This window comes from Eutrigla gurnardus (assembly GCF_963514095.1).
Source record: "Eutrigla gurnardus genome assembly, chromosome: 16".
In the NCBI taxonomy this organism is placed as follows: domain Eukaryota; kingdom Metazoa; phylum Chordata; class Actinopteri; order Perciformes; family Triglidae; genus Eutrigla; species Eutrigla gurnardus.
The window spans coordinates 5484935-5493323 of record NC_139927.1 but is presented as its reverse complement, the minus strand read 5'-3'; positions in this window follow the sequence as shown (position 1 = coordinate 5493323).

The window sequence follows — 8389 nt, the reverse complement described above, 5'->3', positions numbered from 1 at the left end:
ACATATGGTTTCTTAGTAACATACAGCAAGGACTACAATTAGCTTCTTTCCAAATATTCCCGGTTGTGATACCCGTTCTTCAAGAGGCTTGTACCCTGTTAGCTCACAGAACAAAGTATTACCATGGAATCAAAAAAGGTATTTATTTGCTCTGTGCACGGTGCAATTATCCTTGCATAATTACCCTTGTGCAATATGATGGATTTCACAGCTTGGATTTTACAGCGCGTGGGCTAACGCGAGCCGACAGGAACCATTCCTCTTCATTAGACCGTCCCAACAACCTCGGCGACACGACATGCCCACATTCACACGACTGGAGAAGATACACGACAACGCCGTTGCCGTACGCACCCTCCGGCGGCCTGCGGTCTTCATTAACACTGAGCGAGATATTCCTGGAGAGCACCTTCTGCTTCTAACCTGCCAGCAGTGTGTATATCCCACATAACACGAGGACTCCACACTTTCATCAGAGGGACAGATGTTGGCAGGCATGCTTCTTTTAATCCAATCACAGGGAAGCATATTCGCCCAAAATGTTTCATCAGTGTTACACGCTGGCAACTGTGACATCAAACCGTACTGTCACAGTCGATGCATCTGTGGAGCGGCGGCGGTGGCGGCGGATACACTGCTCTCTGAAGATAAGTGATAATCACAGTCGCTTTATGGAAGGAAAAAAAACACATTTTCTTGGAGTTGTTGTGTACGTGTAGCGATGTAATGTGAGAAAACAGACATCCAACTGGGAATTTTGAATATATAGTCAATTTTCCACATGTTTAGAAATACACTGTTGGCCATAAAGTTGGAATATCTTGTTTTCAAACTCAATCATCTGTTTATTCCTATTTAAATGCACCAGTAATCAATTTGACCAGGTGCAATGATTACATTCCCCAGGTGAAATGAGTTATTTCATAATATTTGTTTGGCGCTATAAACGACAACTTCATGGGCGACCTTGTATATATAATACCAGTATGTGTGTTGTAATGTTAGTTATTTCAAAATGGCACCAAAACTAAAAAAAAAAGAAAAATGTCTACTGTATTAAGGACATTTTTTAATGAAATAGGAACAGCTTAATTTACATGCAGAACCAACATTATGTGAACACTATTAACTTTACACCTAATTAAAAAACAGAGTGGTTTATTTCCTCTCTATGACGGCTAATTATTCTAGAGGTTTACACAGAACTGTATGTACATGTGTGTGTGTGTGGATACAGTATTCCCATTGGACCCAACCATCCGTGTACTTGTTTGTATCTGAACAGGTGAGTTCAACACAACACGCTAGCTCTTGTGGATAATAGAGCTGATACACTGTGAAAGATATATTTATTTTGTTGCCGACTCCATTGGAGGAGGAGGAGGAGGGGGGGGAGGGGTTGGTAATTGAGGATGTGCAGGTTAGAGACAAGCCCTCTTTGGAAATCCCCAGAAGATCGGCCATTATCTGATTGCGTTGCTGCTCCACTGCTGACATTTCCATTTATATCTGTCACGTTTGGATCCTGAGAAACAGAAAGACGGAGTGAGAGAAAGGACACCGTCCATGTAATGCTGGTGTATTGTTCTCTCTTAAAAAATAAAAGAAGTTTGAAGCGTCTCTGCTCATGACAGTAGATTGGGGTCTGGACTGCTGGTGGAGTGTGTTGGGGTCAACAGTGAGGGGCATCCCATCGAGAATTGAATTCATATATTCATGCAGTTTAGTATTTTTGTCTCGCAGCTGATTATCTTTGCCTGTGTGCACACTTGGTCTCTCAATTTCAATAAACAGAAATGTCTGCCACTTATTAGGATTTTTTCCCTCGGAAAACATCTCAGATTTCTAAAATCTCTGCATACATTAACTAAAGAGAAAACATTTAAATTTTAATGTAACTTCATGAGCTCAATAAAAAATTGATGCAGCGCTGCATGGTTGAAAATGTGAAGCTGATTGAGGGATCAAAACGTCAATCATGATTATGAAATGATAGAAAAGGCTGCATCTTCCATGTTTGCCCCGACCTTTCCTTAGTGAGTATAATTAGTTAAAATACCGGCTGTGACAACAGATGCCGTCATTGACACCATTATGAAACGTGACCCGCGGCATATGTAGATTTTATTTAATTTAGTATTTACAGCATCGACGCTTTAATAAGTTGCTAAGAAAGAAAAAAAACAACTTTAGCGTTACATAATGTTAATTTATGTGGAGGTGGTCTGTACTTTAAGAAAACATCGCCTGCTGTTCCACTCTTTTATACCTACCTGTCAATTTCACCCGTGGTATAATTTCCTTGCGTTTACATAAAGAGCTCCCACTTTATATAAAACCCTTTTCATTTGGCGAGTTAATTGTGCACTTAAAGGTGACGAGCGATCGTCCGTATAAAGGAAACTTAAAGGAAATTTAAAAAAGTAAAGTAAAATAAAACACTTACACAAGGGTTTACCTTAGTCATTTAAAAACAAATGGAACTGATTTATACTGGAAGAAGAAAGAAAATATTTTTCACTCACAGTAGATTGTGAATAACAAATCCTCCACACACTTTAAAATTGAATTTGACTAGTGTAAATTTATCTCTCCTGTATAAAATAATGGCAAATGGAGTGAAGATCACTCTGGCTCTCTGAGGAGGCAAAACGAGGCGAGAGGTCTCACACAGGTTAAAAAATAAATAAAATAAAAATTACATCCCAACCAAAGCGTTTGCAATTTATATGTGCCAGACACCCCACAGGTCCTGAACAGGAGGATCTATCCACTTGTCTTGGAGGTAAAAGGCCCACGGGACCGGCACAGTAGTAGAATGAATGAGGTGTTGTGCCTGACACCAAGAGATTCCAGTTAATAAATGGTGTGCTTGAACTGGGGCCGGCTGTGCAATTGTATTTGGACAGTCTGATGAATTGGGGACCAGGAGCTGTCTTCACTTTTTCCCCCCAAACGGAGGCGATAATTCACGGCGGAAAGCTGGGTGTCATCCTGAAACTGTAGGTAACGGAGAGTGTTCATTTGTCAATGAAGACTATACGAGGAAAAGGGGGTTCATTGACAACAAATGAGCCAAAAGCGAAACCAAATGTCGCTTTTTGTAAGTGAAAATTGTGAAAGAGTAACAAATGGATAAATTAAAGTAATGTGACATATCTCGTGCAATGATTAGCATCTCCATACCCCCATTTAGGGCATCAAGTCTGTTACAACGAGGCAAAACCACTTCAAGAAAAACGTTTCTTCACAATTGAGGAAGTTTTATAAAATGTTATTGTTTCCATACAGCTTTAATGTACCAAATGTACAAATACCAAATCATAACCATCTACAAATCCACTGTAAAAATGTCAAATGAGACGATGAAAACACTCCAGCTGGTAAAAACAGCGGTAACTATACCAAAGATGGCACCAGCTGTAGTTTTAGTAAATCATGACGAGACATTACAAACAATTTCAAAGGGTTTATGGGACACGGTGATGAATCTGGGATGAGAAAAGTCTCTTAATCTCTTCTTATTTCGTTCTTTTCATAAAAGTTACCAACAGAATGCTTTAACGGTCTACAGAACTTAAATCAGACGACAACATAATTAGAAATCACCATCATGACTTCAGACAATAACAGTTCGACTCAAAAGTTTTTTAGAATTGCAAAATTTGTTTCTTGCCAGGCTGCACGGTGGTGTAGTGGGTAGCACTCTCGCCTCACAGCAAGAGGGTGCCGGGTTCGGTTCCCGGGTCGGACCCTTCTGTGTGGAGTTTGCATGTTCTCCCGGTGTAAGCGTGGGTTCTCTCTGGGTTCTCCGGCTTCCTCCCACAGTCCAAAGACATGCAGGATGGGGATAGGTTAATTGATGACTCTAAAATTGCCCGTAGGTGTGAATGTGAGCGTGAATGGTTGTTTGTCTCTACATGTTGGCCCTGCGATGGACTGGCGTCCTGTCCGGGGTGAACCCTGCCTTCACCCAATGATAGGCGGGATCGGCTCCAGCCCCCCCGCGACCCTGAATACAGGATAAGCGGTAGACAATGGATGGATGGATGTTTTCCTGCCAATATTTCCTTCGAGCAAAGTCTGCAGGATTGTCGAGTATATAATAATTATAATAATATATATGTAGAGCACTTTTCACATGACTCAAAAACACTTTGGATGAATTACAGTGATCATAAAACAACATCAAAGTGGTAGAATAAACACACATTAATCCCATTACAGGCGTACAGTGTGCATATGCAGGACTCAACATGCAGGCGCTGAGCCTGTGTACCTGACTTTCTGCCCCGCCATGCTGCAAACTACACGGCTTTGCATGAATGAAACTGCGTCTGTTATTGCTCGAAGGCACGTAGAGAGACCAGATTGTCCTCGGCTTGCTGTATTGCCTAAAACAACAAACCACATATCTCCATTTCATTTCTCTCCAGCAGGGACAAGGACAAGGTGTGGTGTCCTCGTCCAGCTATAGTCCCCGCCACTGAGGACACAAATAGCTTAATAAATCACTGAATGTGTGAACATTATTGTTTCATATTATTTATAAGTACAATGTGTCATTTTCTGCATTGCCAGAGGGGGAAAAAAGAAAACGTTTGTCCTCTCTCAATATCAATTTTCCAACTGTTCAGACAGTCGACAACAACAGCAAATGATTTAACGTTTTGCAGTACGAGCTAGAAACTGCAACCAAAGTTTTTTTAACGACCTTCAGTGTTGAGTATAGACACATTTATAGTTTTTGCCCCCAAAAAATCACAGCTATATTTGTATTCAGATGCAAGCGTGAGTTAAATCTCCGTCTCCAGGATGGCTTGTGATTGGACGAACCCGGTGTGACTGCGGTTGTGCCAAATGACGACCTGCTTACATGGAGACATGAACATAAACATGAAACAGAGCTGCTTGATTTGCGTGCGTCTCACACTAGATGCATAATGCATCGTGAGCATGAATAATTTACATGAACAAGTGGAGGAAATCCGTTTGGTGCTCTGCCAACCTCTTTCACTTCCACCTAAAAGGCTGCTACCTTTTTCTTTTTTTTTCTCTCTCTCTCGTGGAAATCCAAAACAAAACTTCATATTGGAGAGACAGATGGCAGACAGGGTGAAACTGAGTCTCTTATCCAAAAAGGAACTGTGATGGAACCGGAGGTTGCCATGGAAATCAGGACGAAGAGCAATTTGCTGGATTTCCCCTGAAAGGACATGGCAGCCACTTGACAGACTTGTGCAAAGTCATTCACATCTGTAATTTACGACGGCCATTGTAGGAAAACAAATTTTTAAAAATGAAGCCGAGAGGGGGGCAATATTCAGATAACAAAGTAACAAATTTACAAAAAAAAGTGGCACATTTACAAGATTAGAAATTTGCAAATTTACGTGAAAAAATAGTCAATTAATGAGGATAAAAGTTGCACATTTACGAGATTCAAAATTACCCAAATTTACGAGAACAAATTAGCAAATTTATGAGGAAAAAGTTGCACATTTACGAGATTCAAAATTACCCAAATATACGTGAAAAAATTGTAAATTTATGAGGAAAAAGTTGCTCATTTATGAGATTCAAAATGCCCCAAATTTACGAGAACAAAAGAGCAAATTTATGAGGAAAAAGTTGCAAATTTTCGAGAGAAAAATAACAAATTTACTCTTTGTTAATCCTGATATTTGCCGCTTGGTCATGCAAATAATAAGGCAAGAGTGGGATCCTAAAATAAATTATTTTGCACATCTGCACTGTGTTTCCTTCCTTCAAACGCTCTTCACTCTCACATGAGGTTGCCTGGAGATGAAAACACAAACTTCCACTGACAAAACTCACGACTGGAGGTTCAACAAGTCATTATTTAGCTGCACTGGAGCCGTTTTCCTCCCCGACCCGAGATGCTGATTTTGTGTTCCCGCAGCGAGTCACGGTAACAGGCCGTCGGGGGAGTGGCGGCGGCGGCGGCGGCAAATCTCACATTGGGTGTATTTTTAGAAGAGAACACATGTTGTTTTCGATGCGGTGTCTGATTTTAATTTGCTGCTGGTCCTGCAGTCATCAGCTCCCATTAAGAAAAAAAAAGACAGAGGAAGAGTGCTGGATATCCTCCGTTGCTAGGTAACTAAAACAACACTAAGGAAACACTGTGTTTCAACATAATCTGTACACAGTGAGACAGTGTGAAGGTTTATGTTGATTTACGTTCAGACCGTGCGCTCTTATTCGATTACATTTGGCTAAATGGAAACGGTCGCTGTGTAATTTTTTCCAAATTGGATACCCATTCGTTTTGATTGTGAGATGATTGAATTGATTACGGGCGGCGCGCCACGGTAATGTCACCCCTAATTGCTTCACAGGTGCAGTGTTTTAAGAGCAGTCGCAACTAATTCGACTAATGCAAATATCATCAATCATTAAACGTGGATACATCGTTTCAAATCGATGTTTTAGGCTCCGGTGAGACTTAATTGACAAAGTTTGGATTTTAACGCTCCAGCCAGCCCACACTTCAGCCCACTTCTGTCAATATTTGCTTTAATGTAATCGTCCATACGCCCTCTGTATGTTTACGCTGCATGCAATGCCTTTATTTAGTAGCTATCAGCATTTTCACCACCCACATCGACAAGAGCCGACAACGGGTTGTTCTGAAAAGGACTCGCCGTGAGAAGTGTTTGTTTACATGCTTTTATATAGCTGGTCATCTCCATTATTAGCGGCTCCATCATATGAGCACATAAGCAGGCTGCATTCACAATAGTTTGGAATATAAAAAGAAAGGAGGCAGAATTCAATAAAAGATCATTTTCCCTCTGTGATCATTCAAGTATAGGTTGTAGGTTTTTCCCCCCTTTCAAAGTCGAGATTTCAAACATTCATGATGTTAAATCCGTGTGTGAGCGTGCTCCCCTCTTTCATACTGATGCATCCCTTTTCCCTGTTAATTGTGAGGTTCATCGCATCTGTCAGAAAGCAGCACGTCCCTCTCAATCAATGACCTCAGCTGTTCGATCGGCTGTGGATTGACGGCATCCAGCTGGGATGATGAATGACCTGCTTTCAGTCCGGATTACCTCCCTGTTTCCGTGCAGAAACCCTGAGTCGTATCAGTTATAGTAATAACACGGTATACACATAGACATCTAACACGATGGGTCATCTGTTTCCTGGTCAATCAGCTTCTTAAGCCTTGCCTGCAGCCACGAGCTTCAGAGAGCCTCAGTGTTACTGCTCCGGCACGCCTGGGGAGAACGGATTGACTGTACTTTATACATTTATCTGATTAGATATGCAAAGCGTGTGATCATACTGCACATTTGGCTCCAGCGGGGGAGTATCTCCGGGCTCTTGCTCTGCTCCGCGGCCGGACTCGTCAAAGGAAAAAAAAACCTCTTTCTCAAGTGTTTGGAGGTTTCACGGCTGGCTGGAGCTCTGGGGGTCACACTTGTACTCTCGCTCCCGTCTCCCGACGTCCATCTGGTGCACACCGATGCGAGAGCTGCAGGCGCCGAGGCGCTCCGCGAGTGCAAGTTTTTGAACAAATCACGGCAGGAAGCCATTAAAGCCACTTGTCAGTTGTTAGGCAGCAGGGCGATGGGACCGGCCACGAGGCTGCTATGTTGGAAGGGGCAAAGCGGGTATGAATGGGCGACCGACAAATCCAGACTCATACACACAGAATCTTTTTTTCCTGGCCTCATTTCCAGCGTGGTATCCTTAAGATGTATATCCATATTGGAAGATTCTGCATAAAATATGTCCTATGACAACATTCTGTATATAGTAGCAGATAGGTGGACAGCTAGATAGACAGGTAGGTAGATAGGTATAGGTAGACAGGTAAGTAGGTAGACAGGTAAGTAGGTAGGTAGGTAGGTAGGTAGGTAGGTAGGTAGGTAGGTAGGTAGGTAGGTAGGTAGGTAGGTAGGTATAGGTAGACAGGTAAGTAGATAGACAGGTAAGTAGGTAGGTAGGTAGGTATAGGTAGACAGGTAAGTAGATAGACAGGTAAGTAGGTAGGTAGGTAGGTATAGGTAGACAGGTAAGTAGATAGACAGGTAAGAAGATAGACAGGTAAGTAGGTAGGTAGGTAGGTATAGGTAGACAGGTAAGTAGATAGACAGGTAAGTAGGTAGGTATAGGTAGACAGGTAAGTAGGTAGGTATAGGTAGACAGGTAAGTAGATAGACAGGTAAGTAGGTAGGTATAGGTAGACAGGTAAGTAGATAGACAGGTAAGTAGGCAGGTATAGGTAGACAGGTAAGTAGATAGACAGGTAAGTAGGTAGGTATAGGTAGACAGGTAAGTAGATAGACAGGTAAGTAGGTAGGTAGGTAGGTATAGGTAGGTAGGTAGGTGGGTAGGTAGGTAGGTAGGTAGGTAG